Raw genomic sequence first — 23,624 nt, 5'->3', positions numbered from 1 at the left:
GATTAAAGATAGATTTAAGATTGTTTATGTGTGTGTGCATGTGTGTGTGTGTGTGTGTGTGTATATATGTAAATGTATGTATGTATGTATGTATGTATGTATGTATGTATGTATGTATGTATGTATGTATGTATGTGTATATATATATATATATATATATATATATAATGTAAAAAAAATATAAAATCTGTAGGTATGTATGGCGGAAAAAAAAGGCCTGCTGTATGTTTTTAAGTTCTTCGGATGACCATGCCGCTCTATTATTCTCCTTACTAGGGTCTACTAATGCCGGCCCAGGGGAAGGCAATAAAGCCCTATGGGGCCGAAGCCAATTTCCCTCATTTTAGGTAAAAAGTTTCCATCCGTCCCCACTCGAAATGCGGCCGGCCGAAGAGATCCCTCCAACCGACCGGCCGCCGCACCTTCAGAGACAAACTAGTGCTTGCTTCTAGTGTCATCGCCGGCTTAACCATCCTGTGTAGGGAGCTGACGAGTCCTGCAGCAGCAGCAGCAGCAGCAGGCTCTGCAAGCCTAGGATGCGTGAGCACGGTGCAAGAGGAAGGACTGAGGGTGTGAGGCTGGGCGCCGTTGAGAAGGCGTGGGGCGGGGCTATGCAAAGATTTAAAACTTTCCCAGCTGCCTGGGTGCATTGTGGGTGCGCCCAGAGTGCCGGCTGAGCGTGTTGACTCAAGCCTTGGAAGTGGAGTTGGGCGGGCCGGGCTACAGGTGAAACCCGTTTCGGGTTATGGGTGTATGTGCAGGGGGTGCGCTCGCACCTGGGGCCCGGAGCCCTAGGGGGCCCATAAAGTCTCTCTTCCCCACATTGTAAACCAATGCTATCAAGGAAGCTTTATAGTTTGGGGGCCCAGTTCCAGACTTTGTACTGGGGCCCCGCAGCTTCAAGGTACACCTCTGGATCAGGATAATGCTAGGCCATTCCAACCAGCCTGTGTGAGTGACCTGCAGTCGCTGGTAGTCGAAAAGTGGCCGCCCGGCCGGCCCCGGATGCGCGCTTCAGAGTGGACAGACAGCAGCGGACCCCCAATCACACAGGCCCGAGGCTTGCTATGCAGCATGGAATACCTCATTGGACTGCAGCACTCCACGCGGGCTGAGATACACGCTCCACGTGGGATGGGCAGTATTCGTCCATGAAGATCCAGGCCAATGCTTAGAGATGGAGCAACACTCGGGGAGCAAAGAACTCCAACGAACGGACGCCTACTTTACAAGGATGTATTGCTTTATTCAATGCATGGACACAGAAACAGTTCAACCGCTCGATTACAGACCGCAGTCAATACAGTAAAGGAAGAAATGTGTCTGTTTAATGTAAACTTGCATGGAGCTCGTTTGTCAGCCACTGACGGACTGAATGCTGCTGCTGCCGCCACCGCCGCTGCTGCTGCATGTCTGAAACGTGGTCTGACGTTACATGCACCACCAGGGATAAGGCCTTGCCTATAAGCATTCCCCAGCTGGCAAAAATGGAACCTCCCTGCCTATTCCTCACCATGGAAGAACGGAACCTACCTTTTTTTTTAAAAAAAAAAGAAAGCCACAACAGCAGCAGCCAACTAGATTTTGGTAGGCCGCTGTCTCCCCCTTGTGTGCTGCATAAAAAATGCACTCCACTAAAAATAACAATGATCCACGAAATAGAGCGTATGGAGAGAATGAGGCTTCTAGATGAGCCGTCAGGCTATGATAAATTGTATCACGCCTGGGCGATATGGATAGATGCCCGGAGCTCACCCCTATTTACTAGGTGGTTACAGACAGGGACATGTGAGTAACACGTTTAAATCACAATCGTAAAGAGAAACAACAATCCCGGAGCCCCCCCCCCCCCTTTTTGTTTTTTTTTTCTCTGTCTCCCATGTCATAGATACCTACCCTCCCTTACCGCTCCCCCTCTTACCCTCCCCTCCTTCCCCTGTTTGTAGACCTTATAAAATATCACAGACAAACATTATATAGTTCAACTTGAAATTTATTTATTAAGTTTCATTGTCAAAGTTATTTTTACATTGCTTTGAGATAAGGCAAAAGTTTCCCCCCCTCCATGAAACCAATAAAACCTATATTGAATAAAATAAAAATGATGCCGTTACCGGTAGTTCTGCAGCTTCTTGGTGGAAATAAAGACCATCTCCCGTCTCCAGGCTGCAGCAGAGACTGACTAAAATGGCTGCCAAGCCCGGTATTAATGCTTCTAAATTGATGACATCACAAAAGAGTGACATCATCAGCCTTCCAAACACCTGGCTCATTTGCATACAGTATGTATGTATGTGAGTCTGTCTGTCTATCTATCTATCTATCTATCTATCTATCTATCTATCTATCTATCTATCTATCTATCTATCTATCCTATCTATCTTTATTAATTATGTAGAATATAGATATGGATTATTTCTGAATTATAGATTTTGTAGATATAGATTAAAGATAGATTTAAGATTGTTTATGTGTGTGTGCATGTGTGTGTGTGTATATATGTAAATGTATGTATGTATGTATGTATGTATGTATGTATGTATGTATGTATGTGTATATATATATATATATATATATATAATGTAAAAAAAATATAAAATCTGTAGGTATGTATGGCGGAAAAAAAAGGCCTGCTGTATGTTTTTAAGTTCTTCGGATGACCATGCCGCTCTATTATTCTCCTTACTAGGGTCTACTAATGCCGGCCCAGGGGAAGGCAATAAAGCCCTATGGGGCCGAAGCCAATTTCCCTCATTTTAGGTAAAAAGTTTCCATCCGTCCCCACTCGAAATGCGGCCGGCCGAAGAGATCCCTCCAACCGACCGGCCGCCGCACCTTCAGAGACAAACTAGTGCTTGCTTCTAGTGTCATCGCCGGCTTAACCATCCTGTGTAGGGAGCTGACGAGTCCTGCAGCAGCAGCAGCAGCAGGCTCTGCAAGCCTAGGATGCGTGAGCACGGTGCAAGAGGAAGGACTGAGGGTGTGAGGCTGGGCGCCGTTGAGAAGGCGTGGGGCGGGGCTATGCAAAGATTTAAAACTCTCCCAGCTGCCTGGGTGCATTGTGGGTGCGCCCAGAGTGCCGGCTGAGCGTGTTGCCTCAAGCCTTGGAAGTGGAGTTGGGCGGGCCGGGCTACAGGTGAAACCCGTTTCGGGTTATGGGTGTATGTGCAGGGGGTGCGCTCGCACCTGGGGCCCGGAGCCCTAGGGGGCCCATAAAGTCTCTCTTCCCCACATTGTAAACCAATGCTATCAAGGAAGCTTTATAGTTTGGGGGCCCAGTTCCAGACTTTGTACTGGGGCCCCGCAGCTTCAAGGTACACCTCTGGATCAGGATAATGCTAGGCCATTCCAACCAGCCTGTGTGAGTGACCTGCAGTCGCTGGTAGTCGAAAAGTGGCCGCCCGGCCCCGGATGCGCGCTTCAGAGTGGACAGACAGCAGCGGACCCCCAATCACACAGGCCCGAGGCTTGCTATGCAGCATGGAATACCTCATTGGACTGCAGCACTCCACGCGGGCTGAGATACACGCTCCACGTGGGATGGGCAGTATTCGTCCATGAAGATCCAGGCCAATGCTTAGAGATGGAGCAACACTCGGGGAGCAAAGAACTCCAACGAACGGACGCCTACTTTACAAGGATGTATTGCTTTATTCAATGCATGGACACAGAAACAGTTCAACCGCTCGATTACAGACCGCAGTCAATACAGTAAAGGAAGAAATGTGTCTGTTTAATGTAAACTTGCATGGAGCTCGTTTGTCAGCCACTGACGGACTGAATGCTGCTGCTGCCGCCACCGCCGCTGCTGCTGCATGTCTGAAACGTGGTCTGACGTTACATGCACCACCAGGGATAAGGCCTTGCCTATAAGCATTCCCCAGCTGGCAAAAATGGAACCTCCCTGCCTATTCCTCACCATGGAAGAACGGAACCTACCTTTTTTTTAAAAAAAAAAAGAAAGCCACAACAGCAGCAGCCAACTAGATTTTGGTAGGCCGCTGTCTCCCCCTTGTGTGCTGCATAAAAAATGCACTCCACTAAAAATAACAATGATCCACGAAATAGAGCGTATGGAGAGAATGAGGCTTCTAGATGAGCCGTCAGGCTATGATAAATTGTATCACGCCTGGGCGATATGGATAGATGCCCGGAGCTCACCCCTATTTACTAGGTGGTTACAGACAGGGACATGTGAGTAACACGTTTAAATCACAATCGTAAAGAGAAACAACAATCCCGGAGCCCCCCCCCCCCTTTTTGTTTTTTTTTTCTCTGTCTCCCATGTCATAGATACCTACCCTCCCTTACCGCTCCCCCTCTTACCCTCCCCTCCTTCCCCTGTTTGTAGACCTTATAAAATATCACAGACAAACATTATATAGTTCAACTTGAAATTTATTTATTAAGTTTCATTGTCAAAGTTATTTTTACATTGCTTTGAGATAAGGCAAAAGTTTCCCCCCCTCCATGAAACCAATAAAACCTATATTGAATAAAATAAAAATGATGCCGTTACCGGTAGTTCTGCAGCTTCTTGGTGGAAATAAAGACCATCTCCCGTCTCCAGGCTGCAGCAGAGACTGACTAAAATGGCTGCCAAGCCCGGTATTAATGCTTCTAAATTGATGACATCACAAAAGAGTGACATCATCAGCCTTCCAAACACCTGGCTCATTTGCATACAGTATGTATGTATGTGAGTCTGTCTGTCTATCTATCTATCTATCTATCTATCTATCTATCTATCTATCTATCTATCTATCTATCCTATCTATCTTTATTAATTATGTAGAATATAGATATGGATTATTTCTGAATTATAGATTTTGTAGATATAGATTAAAGATAGATTTAAGATTGTTTATGTGTGTGTGTGTGTGTGTGTGTATATATGTAAATGTATGTATGTATGTATGTATGTATGTGTATATATATATATATAATGTAAAAAAAATATAAAATCTGTAGGTATGTATGGCGGAAAAAAAAGGCCTGCTGTATGTTTTTAAGTTCTTCGGATGACCATGCCGCTCTATTATTCTCCTTACTAGGGTCTACTAATGCCGGCCCAGGGGAAGGCAATAAAGCCCTATGGGGCCGAAGCCAATTTCCCTCATTTTAGGTAAAAAGTTTCCATCCGTCCCCACTCGAAATGCGGCCGGCCGAAGAGATCCCTCCAACCGACCGGCCGCCGCACCTTCAGAGACAAACTAGTGCTTGCTTCTAGTGTCATCGCCGGCTTAACCATCCTGTGTAGGGAGCTGACGAGTCCTGCAGCAGCAGCAGCAGCAGCAGCAGCAGGCTCTGCAAGCCTAGGATGCGTGAGCACGGTGCAAGAGGAAGGACTGAGGGTGTGAGGCTGGGCGCCGTTGAGAAGGCGTGGGGCGGGGCTATGCAAAGATTTAAAACTCTCCCAGCTGCCTGGGTGCATTGTGGGTGCGCCCAGAGTGCCGGCTGAGCGTGTTGCCTCAAGCCTTGGAAGTGGAGTTGGGCGGGCCGGGCTACAGGTGAAACCCGTTTCGGGTTATGGGTGTATGTGCAGGGGGTGCGCTCGCACCTGGGGCCCGGAGCCCTAGGGGGCCCATAAAGTCTCTCTTCCCCACATTGTAAACCAATGCTATCAAGGAAGCTTTATAGTTTGGGGGCCCAGTTCCAGACTTTGTACTGGGGCCCCGCAGCTTCAAGGTACACCTCTGGATCAGGATAATGCTAGGCCATTCCAACCAGCCTGTGTGAGTGACCTGCAGTCGCTGGTAGTCGAAAAGTGGCCGCCCGGCCGGCCCCGGATGCGCGCTTCAGAGTGGACAGACAGCAGCGGACCCCCAATCACACAGGCCCGAGGCTTGCTATGCAGCATGGAATACCTCATTGGACTGCAGCACTCCACGCGGGCTGAGATACACGCTCCACGTGGGATGGGCAGTATTCGTCCATGAAGATCCAGGCCAATGCTTAGAGATGGAGCAACACTCGGGGAGCAAAGAACTCCAACGAACGGACGCCTACTTTACAAGGATGTATTGCTTTATTCAATGCATGGACACAGAAACAGTTCAACCGCTCGATTACAGACCGCAGTCAATACAGTAAAGGAAGAAATGTGTCTGTTTAATGTAAACTTGCATGGAGCTCGTTTGTCAGCCACTGACGGACTGAATGCTGCTGCTGCCGCCACCGCCGCTGCTGCTGCATGTCTGAAACGTGGTCTGACGTTACATGCACCACCAGGGATAAGGCCTTGCCTATAAGCATTCCCCAGCTGGCAAAAATGGAACCTCCCTGCCTATTCCTCACCATGGAAGAACGGAACCTACCTTTTTTTTTAAAAAAAAAAGAAAGCCACAACAGCAGCAGCCAACTAGATTTTGGTAGGCCGCTGTCTCCCCCTTGTGTGCTGCATAAAAAATGCACTCCACTAAAAATAACAATGATCCACGAAATAGAGCGTATGGAGAGAATGAGGCTTCTAGATGAGCCGTCAGGCTATGATAAATTGTATCACGCCTGGGCGATATGGATAGATGCCCGGAGCTCACCCCTATTTACTAGGTGGTTACAGACAGGGACATGTGAGTAACACGTTTAAATCACAATCGTAAAGAGAAACAACAATCCCGGAGCCCCCCCCCCCCCCTTTTGTTTTTTTTTTCTCTGTCTCCCATGTCATAGATACCTACCCTCCCTTACCGCTCCCCCTCTTACCCTCCCCTCCTTCCCCTGTTTGTAGACCTTATAAAATATCACAGACAAACATTATATAGTTCAACTTGAAATTTATTTATTAAGTTTCATTGTCAAAGTTATTTTTACATTGCTTTGAGATAAGGCAAAAGTTTCCCCCCCTCCATGAAACCAATAAAACCTATATTGAATAAAATAAAAATGATGCCGTTACCGGTAGTTCTGCAGCTTCTTGGTGGAAATAAAGACCATCTCCCGTCTCCAGGCTGCAGCAGAGACTGACTAAAATGGCTGCCAAGCCCGGTATTAATGCTTCTAAATTGATGACATCACAAAAGAGTGACATCATCAGCCTTCCAAACACCTGGCTCATTTGCATACAGTATGTATGTATGTGAGTCTGTCTGTCTATCTATCTATCTATCTATCTATCTATCTATCTATCTATCTATCTATCTATCTATCTATCTATCTATCCTATCTATCTTTATTAATTATGTAGAATATAGATATGGATTATTTCTGAATTATAGATTTTGTAGATATAGATTAAAGATAGATTTAAGATTGTTTATGTGTGTGTGTGTGTGTGTGTGTATATATGTAAATGTATGTATGTATGTATGTATGTATGTATGTATGTATGTATGTATGTATGTGTGTGTGTGTATATATATATATATATAATGTAAAAAAAATATAAAATCTGTAGGTATGTATGGCGGAAAAAAAAGGCCTGCTGTATGTTTTTAAGTTCTTCGGATGACCATGCCGCTCTATTATTCTCCTTACTAGGGTCTACTAATGCCGGCCCAGGGGAAGGCAATAAAGCCCTATGGGGCCGAAGCCAATTTCCCTCATTTTAGGTAAAAAGTTTCCATCCGTCCCCACTCGAAATGCGGCCGGCCGAAGAGATCCCTCCAACCGACCGGCCGCCGCACCTTCAGAGACAAACTAGTGCTTGCTTCTAGTGTCATCGCCGGCTTAACCATCCTGTGTAGGGAGCTGACGAGTCCTGCAGCAGCAGCAGCAGCAGCAGCAGGCTCTGCAAGCCTAGGATGCGTGAGCACGGTGCAAGAGGAAGGACTGAGGGTGTGAGGCTGGGCGCCGTTGAGAAGGCGTGGGGCGGGGCTATGCAAAGATTTAAAACTCTCCCAGCTGCCTGGGTGCATTGTGGGTGCGCCCAGAGTGCCGGCTGAGCGTGTTGCCTCAAGCCTTGGAAGTGGAGTTGGGCGGGCCGGGCTACAGGTGAAACCCGTTTCGGGTTATGGGTGTATGTGCAGGGGGTGCGCTCGCACCTGGGGCCCGGAGCCCTAGGGGGCCCATAAAGTCTCTCTTCCCCACATTGTAAACCAATGCTATCAAGGAAGCTTTATAGTTTGGGGGCCCAGTTCCAGACTTTGTACTGGGGCCCCGCAGCTTCAAGGTACACCTCTGGATCAGGATAATGCTAGGCCATTCCAACCAGCCTGTGTGAGTGACCTGCAGTCGCTGGTAGTCGAAAAGTGGCCGCCCGGCCGGCCCCGGATGCGCGCTTCAGAGTGGACAGACAGCAGCGGACCCCCAATCACACAGGCCCGAGGCTTGCTATGCAGCATGGAATACCTCATTGGACTGCAGCACTCCACGCGGGCTGAGATACGCGCTCCACGTGGGATGGGCAGTATTCGTCCATGAAGATCCAGGCCAATGCTTAGAGATGGAGCAACACTCGGGGAGCAAAGAACTCCAACGAACGGACGCCTACTTTACAAGGATGTATTGCTTTATTCAATGCATGGACACAGAAACAGTTCAACCGCTCGATTACAGACCGCAGTCAATACAGTAAAGGAAGAAATGCGTCTGTTTAATGTAAACTTGCATGGAGCTCGTTTGTCAGCCACTGACGGACTGAATGCTGCTGCTGCCGCCACCGCCGCTGCTGCTGCATGTCTGAAACGTGGTCTGACGTTACATGCACCACCAGGGATAAGGCCTTGCCTATAAGCATTCCCCAGCTGGCAAAAATGGAACCTCCCTGCCTATTCCTCACCATGGAAGAACGGAACCTACCTTTTTTTTTAAAAAAAAAAGAAAGCCACAACAGCAGCAGCCAACTAGATTTTGGTAGGCCGCTGTCTCCCCCTTGTGTGCTGCATAAAAAATGCACTCCACTAAAAATAACAATGATCCACGAAATAGAGCGTATGGAGAGAATGAGGCTTCTAGATGAGCCGTCAGGCTATGATAAATTGTATCACGCCTGGGCGATATGGATAGATGCCCGGAGCTCACCCCTATTTACTAGGTGGTTACAGACAGGGACATGTGAGTAACACGTTTAAATCACAATCGTAAAGAGAAACAACAATCCCGGAGCCCCCCCCCCCCCCCCTTTTTGTTTTTTTTTTCTCTGTCTCCCATGTCATAGATACCTACCCTCCCTTACCGCTCCCCCTCTTACCCTCCCCTCCTTCCCCTGTTTGTAGACCTTATAAAATATCACAGACAAACATTATATAGTTCAACTTGAAATTTATTTATTAAGTTTCATTGTCAAAGTTATTTTTACATTGCTTTGAGATAAGGCAAAAGTTTCCCCCCCTCCATGAAACCAATAAAACCTATATTGAATAAAATAAAAATGATGCCGTTACCGGTAGTTCTGCAGCTTCTTGGTGGAAATAAAGACCATCTCCCGTCTCCAGGCTGCAGCAGAGACTGACTAAAATGGCTGCCAAGCCCGGTATTAATGCTTCTAAATTGATGACATCACAAAAGAGTGACATCATCAGCCTTCCAAACACCTGGCTCATTTGCATACAGTATGTATGTATGTGAGTCTGTCTGTCTATCTATCTATCTATCTATCTATCTATCTATCCTATCTATCTTTATTAATTATGTAGAATATAGATATGGATTATTTCTGAATTATAGATTTTGTAGATATAGATTAAAGATAGATTTAAGATTGTTTATGTGTGTGTGCATGTGTGTGTGTATATATGTAAATGTATGTATGTATGTATGTATGTATGTATGTATATATATATATATATATATATATATATATATATATATATATATAATGTAAAAAAAATATAAAATCTGTAGGTATGTATGGCGGAAAAAAAAGGCCTGCTGTATGTTTTTAAGTTCTTCGGATGACCATGCCGCTCTATTATTCTCCTTACTAGGGTCTACTAATGCCGGCCCAGGGGAAGGCAATAAAGCCCTATGGGGCCGAAGCCAATTTCCCTCATTTTAGGTAAAAAGTTTCCATCCGTCCCCACTCGAAATGCGGCCGGCCGAAGAGATCCCTCCAACCGACCGGCCGCCGCACCTTCAGAGACAAACTAGTGCTTGCTTCTAGTGTCATCGCCGGCTTAACCATCCTGTGTAGGGAGCTGACGAGTCCTGCAGCAGCAGCAGCAGCAGCAGCAGCAGCAGGCTCTGCAAGCCTAGGATGCGTGAGCACGGTGCAAGAGGAAGGACTGAGGGTGTGAGGCTGGGCGCCGTTGAGAAGGCGTGGGGCGGGGCTATGCAAAGATTTAAAACTCTCCCAGCTGCCTGGGTGCATTGTGGGTGCGCCCAGAGTGCCGGCTGAGCGTGTTGCCTCAAGCCTTGGAAGTGGAGTTGGGCGGGCCGGGCTACAGGTGAAACCCGTTTCGGGTTATGGGTGTATGTGCAGGGGGTGCGCTCGCACCTGGGGCCCGGAGCCCTAGGGGGCCCATAAAGTCTCTCTTCCCCACATTGTAAACCAATGCTATCAAGGAAGCTTTATAGTTTGGGGGCCCAGTTCCAGACTTTGTACTGGGGCCCCGCAGCTTCAAGGTACACCTCTGGATCAGGATAATGCTAGGCCATTCCAACCAGCCTGTGTGAGTGACCTGCAGTCGCTGGTAGTCAAAGTGGCCGCCCGGCCGGCCCCGGATGCGCGCTTCAGAGTGGACAGACAGCAGCGGACCCCCAATCACACAGGCCCGAGGCTTGCTATGCAGCATGGAATACCTCATTGGACTGCAGCACTCCACGCGGGCTGAGATACACGCTCCACGTGGGATGGGCAGTATTCGTCCATGAAGATCCAGGCCAATGCTTAGAGATGGAGCAACACTCGGGGAGCAAAGAACTCCAACGAACGGACGCCTACTTTACAAGGATGTATTGCTTTATTCAATGCATGGACACAGAAACAGTTCAACCGCTCGATTACAGACCGCAGTCAATACAGTAAAGGAAGAAATGTGTCTGTTTAATGTAAACTTGCATGGAGCTCGTTTGTCAGCCACTGACGGACTGAATGCTGCTGCTGCCGCCACCGCCGCTGCTGCTGCATGTCTGAAACGTGGTCTGACGTTACATGCACCACCAGGGATAAGGCCTTGCCTATAAGCATTCCCCAGCTGGCAAAAATGGAACCTCCCTGCCTATTCCTCACCATGGAAGAACGGAACCTACCTTTTTTTTTAAAAAAAAAAGAAAGCCACAACAGCAGCAGCCAACTAGGTTTTGGTAGGCCGCTGTCTCCCCCTTGTGTGCTGCATAAAAAATGCACTCCACTAAAAATAACAATGATCCACGAAATAGAGCGTATGGAGAGAATGAGGCTTCTAGATGAGCCGTCAGGCTATGATAAATTGTATCACGCCTGGGCGATATGGATAGATGCCCGGAGCTCACCCCTATTTACTAGGTGGTTACAGACAGGGACATGTGAGTAACACGTTTAAATCACAATCGTAAAGAGAAACAACAATCCCGGAGCCCCCCCCCCCCTTTTTGTTTTTTTTTTCTCTGTCTCCCATGTCATAGATACCTACCCTCCCTTACCGCTCCCCCTCTTACCCTCCCCTCCTTCCCCTGTTTGTAGACCTTATAAAATATCACAGACAAACATTATATAGTTCAACTTGAAATTTATTTATTAAGTTTCATTGTCAAAGTTATTTTTACATTGCTTTGAGATAAGGCAAAAGTTTCCCCCCCCCTCCATGAAACCAATAAAACCTATATTGAATAAAATAAAAATGATGCCGTTACCGGTAGTTCTGCAGCTTCTTGGTGGAAATAAAGACCATCTCCCGTCTCCAGGCTGCAGCAGAGACTGACTAAAATGGCTGCCAAGCCCGGTATTAATGCTTCTAAATTGATGACATCACAAAAGAGTGACATCATCAGCCTTCCAAACACCTGGCTCATTTGCATACAGTATGTATGTATGTGAGTCTGTCTGTCTATCTATCTATCTATCTATCTATCTATCCTATCTATCTTTATTAATTATGTAGAATATAGATATGGATTATTTCTGAATTATAGATTTTGTAGATATAGATTAAAGATAGATTTAAGATTGTTTATGTGTGTGTGCATGTGTGTGTGTGTGTGTGTGTGTGTATATATGTAAATGTATGTATGTATGTATGTATGTATGTGTATATATATATATATATATATATATAATGTAAAAAAAATATAAAATCTGTAGGTATGTATGGCGGAAAAAAAAGGCCTGCTGTATGTTTTTAAGTTCTTCGGATGACCATGCCGCTCTATTATTCTCCTTACTAGGGTCTACTAATGCCGGCCCAGGGGAAGGCAATAAAGCCCTATGGGGCCGAAGCCAATTTCCCTCATTTTAGGTAAAAAGTTTCCATCCGTCCCCACTCGAAATGCGGCCGGCCGAAGAGATCCCTCCAACCGACCGGCCGCCGCACCTTCAGAGACAAACTAGTGCTTGCTTCTAGTGTCATCGCCGGCTTAACCATCCTGTGTAGGGAGCTGACGAGTCCTGCAGCAGCAGCAGCAGCAGCAGGCTCTGCAAGCCTAGGATGCGTGAGCACGGTGCAAGAGGAAGGACTGAGGGTGTGAGGCTGGGCGCCGTTGAGAAGGCGTGGGGCGGGGCTATGCAAAGATTTAAAACTCTCCCAGCTGCCTGGGTGCATTGTGGGTGCGCCCAGAGTGCCGGCTGAGCGTGTTGCCTCAAGCCTTGGAAGTGGAGTTGGGCGGGCCGGGCTACAGGTGAAACCCGTTTCGGGTTATGGGTGTATGTGCAGGGGGTGCGCTCGCACCTGGGGCCCGGAGCCCTAGGGGGCCCATAAAGTCTCTCTTCCCCACATTGTAAACCAATGCTATCAAGGAAGCTTTATAGTTTGGGGGCCCAGTTCCAGACTTTGTACTGGGGCCCCGCAGCTTCAAGGTACACCTCTGGATCAGGATAATGCTAGGCCATTCCAACCAGCCTGTGTGAGTGACCTGCAGTCGCTGGTAGTCGAAAAGTGGCCGCCCGGCCGGCCCCGAATGCGCGCTTCAGAGTGGACAGACAGCAGCGGACCCCCAATCACACAGGCCCGAGGCTTGCTATGCAGCATGGAATACCTCATTGGACTGCAGCACTCCACGCGGGCTGAGATACACGCTCCACGTGGGATGGGCAGTATTCGTCCATGAAGATCCAGGCCAATGCTTAGAGATGGAGCAACACTCGGGGAGCAAAGAACTCCAACGAACGGACGCCTACTTTACAAGGATGTATTGCTTTATTCAATGCATGGACACAGAAACAGTTCAACCGCTCGATTACAGACCGCAGTCAATACAGTAAAGGAAGAAATGTGTCTGTTTAATGTAAACTTGCATGGAGCTCGTTTGTCAGCCACTGACGGACTGAATGCTGCTGCTGCCGCCACCGCCGCTGCTGCTGCATGTCTGAAACGTGGTCTGACGTTACATGCACCACCAGGGATAAGGCCTTGCCTATAAGCATTCCCCAGCTGGCAAAAATGGAACCTCCCTGCCTATTCCTCACCATGGAAGAACGGAACCTACCTTTCTTTTTAAAAAAAAAAGAAAGCCACAACAGCAGCAGCCAACTAGATTTTGGTAGGCCGCTGTCTCCCCCTTGTGTGCTGCATAAAAAATGCACTCCACTAAAAATAACAATGATCCACGAAATAGAGCGTATGGAGAGAATGAGGCTTCTAGATGAGCCGTCAGGCTATGATAAATTGTATCACGCCTGGGCGATATGGATAGATGCCCGGAGCTCACCCCTATTTACTAGGTGGTTACAGACAGGGACATGTGAGTAACACGTTTAAATCACAATCGTAAAGAGAAACAACAATCCCGGAGCCCCCCCCCCCCTTTTTGTTTTTTTTTTCTCTGTCTCCCATGTCATAGATACCTACCCTCCCTTACCGCTCCCCCTCTTACCCTCCCCTCCTTCCCCTGTTTGTAGACCTTATAAAATATCACAGACAAACATTATATAGTTCAACTTGAAATTTATTTATTAAGTTTCATTGTCAAAGTTATTTTTACATTGCTTTGAGATAAGGCAAAAGTTTCCCCCCCTCCATGAAACCAATAAAACCTATATTGAATAAAATAAAAATGATGCCGTTACCGGTAGTTCTGCAGCTTCTTGGTGGAAATAAAGACCATCTCCCGTCTCCAGGCTGCAGCAGAGACTGACTAAAATGGCTGCCAAGCCCGGTATTAATGCTTCTAAATTGATGACATCACAAAAGAGTGACATCATCAGCCTTCCAAACACCTGGCTCATTTGCATACAGTATGTATGTATGTGAGTCTGTCTGTCTATCTATCTATCTATCTATCTATCTATCTATCTATCTATCTATCTATCTATCTATCTATCCTATCTATCTTTATTAATTATGTAGAATATAGATATGGATTATTTCTGAATTATAGATTTTGTAGATATAGATTAAAGATAGATTTAAGATTGTTTATGTGTGTGTGCATGTGTGTGTGTGTGTGTGTGTGTGTGTGTGTATATATGTAAATATATATATATATGTGTGTGTATATATATATATATATATATAATGTAAAAAAAATATAAAATCTGTAGGTATGTATGGCGGAAAAAAAAGGCCTGCTGTATGTTTTTAAGTTCTTCGGATGACCATGCCGCTCTATTATTCTCCTTACTAGGGTCTACTAATGCCGGCCCAGGGGAAGGCAATAAAGCCCTATGGGGCCGAAGCCAATTTCCCTCATTTTAGGTAAAAAGTTTCCATCCGTCCCCACTCGAAATGCGGCCGGCCGAAGAGATCCCTCCAACCGACCGGCCGCCGCACCTTCAGAGACAAACTAGTGCTTGCTTCTAGTGTCATCGCCGGCTTAACCATCCTGTGTAGGGAGCTGACGAGTCCTGCAGCAGCAGCAGCAGCAGCAGCAGGCTCTGCAAGCCTAGGATGCGTGAGCACGGTGCAAGAGGAAGGACTGAGGGTGTGAGGCTGGGCGCCGTTGAGAAGGCGTGGGGCGGGGCTATGCAAAGATTTAAAACTCTCCCAGCTGCCTGGGTGCATTGTGGGTGCGCCCAGAGTGCCGGCTGAGCGTGTTGCCTCAAGCCTTGGAAGTGGAGTTGGGCGGGCCGGGCTACAGGTGAAACCCGTTTCGGGTTATGGGTGTATGTGCAGGGGGTGCGCTTGCACCTGGGGCCCGGAGCCCTAGGGGGCCCATAAAGTCTCTCTTCCCCACATTGTAAACCAATGCTATCAAGGAAGCTTTATAGTTTGGGGGCCCAGTTCCAGACTTTGTACTGGGGCCCCGCAGCTTCAAGGTACACCTCTGGATCAGGATAATGCTAGGCCATTCCAACCAGCCTGTGTGAGTGACCTGCAGTCGCTGGTAGTCGAAAAGTGGCCGCCCGGCCGGCCCCGGATGCGCGCTTCAGAGTGGACAGACAGCAGCGGACCCCCAATCACACAGGCCCGAGGCTTGCTATGCAGCATGGAATACCTCATTGGACTGCAGCACTCCACGCGGGCTGAGATACACGCTCCACGTGGGATGGGCAGTATTCGTCCATGAAGATCCAGGCCAATGCTTAGAGATGGAGCAACACTCGGGGAGCAAAGAACTCCAACGAACGGACGCCTACTTTACAAGGATGTATTGCTTTATTCAATGCATGGACACAGAAACAGTTCAACCGCTCGATTACAGACCGCAGTCAATACAGTAAAGGAAGAAATGTGTCTGTTTAATGTAAACTTGCATGGAGCTCGTTTGTCAGCCACTGACGGACTGAATGCTGCTGCTGCCGCCACCGCCGCTGCTGCTGCATGTCTGAAACGTGGTCTGACGTTACATGCACCACCAGGGATAAGGCCTTGCCTATAAGCATTCCCCAGCTGGCAAAAATGGAACCTCCCTGCCTATTCCTCACCATGGAAGAACGGAACCTACCTTTTTTTTTAAAAAAAAAAGAAAGCCACAACAGCAGCAGCCAACTAGATTTTGGTAGGCCGCTGTCTCCCCCTTGTGTGCTGCATAAAAAATGCACTCCACTAAAAATAACAATGATCCACGAAATAGAGCGTATGGAGAGAATGAGGCTTCTAGATGAGCCGTCAGGCTATGATAAATTGTATCACGCCTGGGCGATATGGATAGATGCCCGGAGCTCACCCCTATTTACTAGGTGGTTACAGACAGGGACATGTGAGTAACACGTTTAAATCACAATCGTAAAGAGAAACAACAATCCCGGAGCCCCCCCCCCCCCTTTTTGTTTTTTTTTTCTCTGTCTCCCATGTCATAGATACCTACCCTCCCTTACCGCTCCCCCTCTTACCCTCCCCTCCTTCCCCTGTTTGTAGACCTTATAAAATATCACAGACAAACATTATATAGTTCAACTTGAAATTTATTTATTAAGTTTCATTGTCAAAGTTATTTTTACATTGCTTTGAGATAAGGCAAAAGTTTCCCCCCCTCCATGAAACCAATAAAACCTATATTGAATAAAATAAAAATGATGCCGTTACCGGTAGTTCTGCAGCTTCTTGGTGGAAATAAAGACCATCTCCCGTCTCCAGGCTGCAGCAGAGACTGACTAAAATGGCTGCCAAGCCCGGTATTAATGCTTCTAAATTGATGACATCACAAAAGAGTGACATCATCAGCCTTCCAAACACCTGGCTCATTTGCATACAGTATGTATGTATGTGAGTCTGTCTGTCTATCTATCTATCTATCTATCTATCTATCTATCTATCTATCTATCTATCTATCTATCCTATCTATCTTTATTAATTATGTAGAATATAGATATGGATTATTTCTGAATTATAGATTTTGTAGATATAGATTAAAGATAGATTTAAGATTGTTTATGTGTGTGTGCATGTGTGTGTGTATATATGTAAATGTATGTATGTATGTATGTATGTATGTATGTATGTATGTATGTGTATATATATATATATATATATATATATATATATAATGTAAAAAAAATATAAAATCTGTAGGTATGTATGGCGGAAAAAAAAGGCCTGCTGTATGTTTTTAAGTTCTTCGGATGACCATGCCGCTCTATTATTCTCCTTACTAGGGTCTACTAATGCCGGCCCAGGGGAAGGCAATAAAGCCCTATGGGGCCGAAGCCAATTTCCCTCATTTTAGGTAAAAAGTTTCCATCCGTCCCCACTCGAAATGTGGCCGGCCGAAGAGATCCCTCCAACCGACCGGCCGCCGCACCTTCAGAGACAAACTAGTGCTTGCTTCTAGTGTCATCGCCGGCTTAACCATCCTGTGTAGGGAGCTGACGAGTCCTGCAGCAGCAGCAGCAGCAGCAGCAGCAGGCTCTGCAAGCCTAGGATGCGTGAGCACGGTGCAAGAGGAAGGACTGAGGGTGTGAGGCTGGGCGCCGTTGAGAAGGCGTGGGGCGGGGCTATGCAAAGATTTAAAACTCTCCCAGCTGCCTGGGTGCATTGTGGGTGCGCCCAGAGTGCCGGCTGAGCGTGTTGCCTCAAGCCTTGGAAGTGGAGTTGGGCGGGCCGGGCTACAGGTGAAACCCGTTTCGGGTTATGGGTGTATGTGCAGGGGGTGCGCTCGCACCTGGGGCCCGGAGCCCTAGGGGGCCCATAAAGTCTCTCTTCCCCACATTGTAAACCAATGCTATCAAGGAAGCTTTATAGTTTGGGGGCCCAGTTCCAGACTTTGTACTGGGGCCCCGCAGCTTCAAGGTACACCTCTGGATCAGGATAATGCTAGGCCATTCCAACCAGCCTGTGTGAGTGACCTGCAGTCGCTGGTAGTCGAAAAGTGGCCGCCCGGCCGGCCCCGGATGCGCGCTTCAGAGTGGACAGACAGCAGCGGACCCCCAATCACACAGGCCCGAGGCTTGCTATGCAGCATGGAATACCTCATTGGACTGCAGCACTCCACGCGGGCTGAGATACACGCTCCACGTGGGATGGGCAGTATTCGTCCATGAAGATCCAGGCCAATGCTTAGAGATGGAGCAACACTCGGGGAGCAAAGAACTCCAACGAACGGACGCCTACTTTACAAGGATGTATTGCTTTATTCAATGCATGGACACAGAAACAGTTCAACCGCTCGATTACAGACCGCAGTCAATACAGTAAAGGAAGAAATGTGTCTGTTTAATGTAAACTTGCATGGAGCTCGTTTGTCAGCCACTGACGGACTGAATGCTGCTGCTGCCGCCACCGCCGCTGCTGCTGCATGTCTGAAACGTGGTCTGACGTTACATGCACCACCAGGGATAAGGCCTTGCCTATAAGCATTCCCCAGCTGGCAAAAATGGAACCTCCCTGCCTATTCCTCACCATGGAAGAACGGAACCTACCTTTTTTTTTAAAAAAAAAAGAAAGCCACAACAGCAGCAGCCAACTAGATTTTGGTAGGCCGCTGTCTCCCCCTTGTGTGCTGCATAAAAAATGCACTCCACTAAAAATAACAATGATCCACGAAATAGAGCGTATGGAGAGAATGAGGCTTCTAGATGAGCCGTCAGGCTATGATAAATTGTATCACGCCTGGGCGATATGGATAGATGCCCGGAGCTCACCCCTATTTACTAGGTGGTTACAGACAGGGACATGTGAGTAACACGTTTAAATCACAATCGTAAAGAGAAACAACAATCCCGGAGCCCCCCCCCCCCTTTTTGTTTTTTTTTTCTCTGTCTCCCATGTCATAGATACCTACCCTCCCTTACCGCTCCCCCTCTTACCCTCCCCTCCTTCCCCTGTTTGTAGACCTTATAAAATATCACAGACAAACATTATATAGTTCAACTTGAAATTTATTTATTAAGTTTCATTGTCAAAGTTATTTTTACATTGCTTTGAGATAAGGCAAAAGTTTCCCCCCCCCTCCATGAAACCAATAAAACCTATATTGAATAAAATAAAAATGATGCCGTTACCGGTAGTTCTGCAGCTTCTTGGTGGAAATAAAGACCATCTCCCGTCTCCAGGCTGCAGCAGAGACTGACTAAAATGGCTGCCAAGCCCGGTATTAATGCTTCTAAATTGATGACATCACAAAAGAGTGACATCATCAGCCTTCCAAACACCTGGCTCATTTGCATACAGTATGTATGTATGTGAGTCTGTCTGTCTATCTATCTATCTATCTATCTATCTATCTATCCTATCTATCTTTATTAATTATGTAGAATATAGATATGGATTATTTCTGAATTATAGATTTTGTAGATATAGATTAAAGATAGATTTAAGATTGTTTATGTGTGTGTGCATGTGTATGTGTGTGTGTATATATGTAAATGTATGTATGTATGTATGTATGTATGTGTATATGTGTATATATATATATATATATATATATATATAATGTAAAAAAAATATAAAATCTGTAGGTATGTATGGCGGAAAAAAAAGGCCTGCTGTATGTTTTTAAGTTCTTCGGATGACCATGCCGCTCTATTATTCTCCTTACTAGGGTCTACTAATGCCGGCCCAGGGGAAGGCAATAAAGCCCTATGGGGCCGAAGCCAATTTCCCTCATTTTAGGTAAAAAGTTTCCATCCGTCCCCACTCGAAATGCGGCCGGCCGAAGAGATCCCTCCAACCGACCGGCCGCCGCACCTTCAGAGACAAACTAGTGCTTGCTTCTAGTGTCATCGCCGGCTTAACCATCCTGTGTAGGGAGCTGACGAGTCCTGCAGCAGCAGCAGCAGCAGCAGGCTCTGCAAGCCTAGGATGCGTGAGCACGGTGCAAGAGGAAGGACTGAGGGTGTGAGGCTGGGCGCCGTTGAGAAGGCGTGGGGCGGGGCTATGCAAAGATTTAAAACTCTCCCAGCTGCCTGGGTGCATTGTGGGTGCGCCCAGAGTGCCGGCTGAGCGTGTTGCCTCAAGCCTTGGAAGTGGAGTTGGGCGGGCCGGGCTACAGGTGAAACCCGTTTCGGGTTATGGGTGTATGTGCAGGGGGTGCGCTCGCACCTGGGGCCCGGAGCCCTAGGGGGCCCATAAAGTCTCTCTTCCCCACATTGTAAACCAATGCTATCAAGGAAGCTTTATAGTTTGGGGGCCCAGTTCCAGACTTTGTACTGGGGCCCCGCAGCTTCAAGGTACACCTCTGGATCAGGATAATGCTAGGCCATTCCAACCAGCCTGTGTGAGTGACCTGCAGTCGCTGGTAGTCGAAAAGTGGCCGCCCGGCCGGCCCCGAATGCGCGCTTCAGAGTGGACAGACAGCAGCGGACCCCCAATCACACAGGCCCGAGGCTTGCTATGCAGCATGGAATACCTCATTGGACTGCAGCACTCCACGCGGGCTGAGATACACGCTCCACGTGGGATGGGCAGTATTCGTCCATGAAGATCCAGGCCAATGCTTAGAGATGGAGCAACACTCGGGGAGCAAAGAACTCCAACGAACGGACGCCTACTTTACAAGGATGTATTGCTTTATTCAATGCATGGACACAGAAACAGTTCAACCGCTCGATTACAGACCGCAGTCAATACAGTAAAGGAAGAAATGTGTCTGTTTAATGTAAACTTGCATGGAGCTCGTTTGTCAGCCACTGACGGACTGAATGCTGCTGCTGCCGCCACCGCCGCTGCTGCTGCATGTCTGAAACGTGGTCTGACGTTACATGCACCACCAGGGATAAGGCCTTGCCTATAAGCATTCCCCAGCTGGCAAAAATGGAACCTCCCTGCCTATTCCTCACCATGGAAGAACGGAACCTACCTTTCTTTTTAAAAAAAAAAGAAAGCCACAACAGCAGCAGCCAACTAGATTTTGGTAGGCCGCTGTCTCCCCCTTGTGTGCTGCATAAAAAATGCACTCCACTAAAAATAACAATGATCCACGAAATAGAGCGTATGGAGAGAATGAGGCTTCTAGATGAGCCGTCAGGCTATGATAAATTGTATCACGCCTGGGCGATATGGATAGATGCCCGGAGCTCACCCCTATTTACTAGGTGGTTACAGACAGGGACATGTGAGTAACACGTTTAAATCACAATCGTAAAGAGAAACAACAATCCCGGAGCCCCCCCCCCCCCTTTTTGTTTTTTTTTTCTCTGTCTCCCATGTCATAGATACCTACCCTCCCTTACCGCTCCCCCTCTTACCCTCCCCTCCTTCCCCTGTTTGTAGACCTTATAAAATATCACAGACAAACATTATATAGTTCAACTTGAAATTTATTTATTAAGTTTCATTGTCAAAGTTATTTTTACATTGCTTTGAGATAAGGCAAAAGTTTCCCCCCCTCCATGAAACCAATAAAACCTATATTGAATAAAATAAAAATGATGCCGTTACCGGTAGTTCTGCAGCTTCTTGGTGGAAATAAAGACCATCTCCCGTCTCCAGGCTGCAGCAGAGACTGACTAAAATGGCTGCCAAGCCCGGTATTAATGCTTCTAAATTGATGACATCACAAAAGAGTGACATCATCAGCCTTCCAAACACCTGGCTCATTTGCATACAGTATGTATGTATGTGAGTCTGTCTGTCTATCTATCTATCTATCTATCTATCTATCCATCTTTATTAATTATGTAGAATATAGATATGGATTATTTCTGAATTATAGATTTTGTAGATATAGATTAAAGATAGATTTAAGATTGTTTATGTGTGTGTGCATGTGTGTGTGTGTGTGTGTGTGTATATATGTAAATGTATGTATGTATGTATGTATGTATGTATGTATGTATGTATGTATATATATATATATATATATATATATATATATATATATATATAATGTAAAAAAAATATAAAATCTGTAGGTATGTATGGCGGAAAAAAAAGGCCTGCTGTATGTTTTTAAGTTCTTCGGATGACCATGCCGCTCTATTATTCTCCTTACTAGGGTCTACTAATGCCGGCCCAGGGGAAGGCAATAAAGCCCTATGGGGCCGAAGCCAATTTCCCTCATTTTAGGTAAAAAGTTTCCATCCGTCCCCACTCGAAATGCGGCCGGCCGAAGAGATCCCTCCAACCGACCGGCCGCCGCACCTTCAGAGACAAACTAGTGCTTGCTTCTAGTGTCATCGCCGGCTTAACCATCCTGTGTAGGGAGCTGACGAGTCCTGCAGCAGCAGCAGCAGCAGCAGCAGCAGGCTCTGCAAGCCTAGGATGCGTGAGCACGGTGCAAGAGGAAGGACTGAGGGTGTGAGGCTGGGCGCCGTTGAGAAGGCGGGGGGCGGGGCTATGCAAAGATTTAAAACTCTCCCAGCTGCCTGGGTGCATTGTGGGTGCGCCCAGAGTGCCGGCTGAGCGTGTTGCCTCAAGCCTTGGAAGTGGAGTTGGGCGGGCCGGGCTACAGGTGAAACCCGTTTCGGGTTATGGGTGTATGTGCAGGGGGTGCGCTCGCACCTGGGGCCCGGAGCCCTAGGGGGCCCATAAAGTCTCTCTTCCCCACATTGTAAACCAATGCTATCAAGGAAGCTTTATAGTTTGGGGGCCCAGTTCCAGACTTTGTACTGGGGCCCCGCAGCTTCAAGGTACACCTCTGGATCAGGATAATGCTAGGCCATTCCAACCAGCCTGTGTGAGTGACCTGCAGTCGCTGGTAGTCGAAAAGTGGCCGCCCGGCCGGCCCCGGATGCGCGCTTCAGAGTGGACAGACAGCAGCGGACCCCCAATCACACAGGCCCGAGGCTTGCTATGCAGCATGGAATACCTCATTGGACTGCAGCACTCCACGCGGGCTGAGATACACGCTCCACGTGGGATGGGCAGTATTCGTCCATGAAGATCCAGGCCAATGCTTAGAGATGGAGCAACACTCGGGGAGCAAAGAACTCCAACGAACGGACGCCTACTTTACAAGGATGTATTGCTTTATTCAATGCATGGACACAGAAACAGTTCAACCGCTCGATTACAGACCGCAGTCAATACAGTAAAGGAAGAAATGTGTCTGTTTAATGTAAACTTGCATGGAGCTCGTTTGTCAGCCACTGACGGACTGAATGCTGCTGCTGCCGCCACCGCCGCTGCTGCTGCATGTCTGAAACGTGGTCTGACGTTACATGCACCACCAGGGATAAGGCCTTGCCTATAAGCATTCCCCAGCTGGCAAAAATGGAACCTCCCTGCCTATTCCTCACCATGGAAGAACGGAACCTACCTTTCTTTTTAAAAAAAAAAGAAAGCCACAACAGCAGCAGCCAACTAGATTTTGGTAGGCCGCTGTCTCCCCCTTGTGTGCTGCATAAAAAATGCACTCCACTAAAAATAACAATGATCCACGAAATAGAGCGTATGGAGAGAATGAGGCTTCTAGATGAGCCGTCAGGCTATGATAAATTGTATCACGCCTGGGCGATATGGATAGATGCCCGGAGCTCACCCCTATTTACTAGGTGGTTACAGACAGGGACATGTGAGTAACACGTTTAAATCACAATCGTAAAGAGAAACAACAATCCCGGAGCCCCCCCCCCCCCTTTTTGTTTTTTTTTTCTCTGTCTCCCATGTCATAGATACCTACCCTCCCTTACCGCTCCCCCTCTTACCCTCCCCTCCTTCCCCTGTTTGTAGACCTTATAAAATATCACAGACAAACATTATATAGTTCAACTTGAAATTTATTTATTAAGTTTCATTGTCAAAGTTATTTTTACATTGCTTTGAGATAAGGCAAAAGTTTCCCCCCCTCCATGA

Source organism: Eleutherodactylus coqui, chromosome 5 (assembly GCF_035609145.1).
Source record: "Eleutherodactylus coqui strain aEleCoq1 chromosome 5, aEleCoq1.hap1, whole genome shotgun sequence".
Classification (NCBI taxonomy): domain Eukaryota; kingdom Metazoa; phylum Chordata; class Amphibia; order Anura; family Eleutherodactylidae; genus Eleutherodactylus; species Eleutherodactylus coqui.
Note: the sequence above shows the minus strand (reverse complement) of the source record.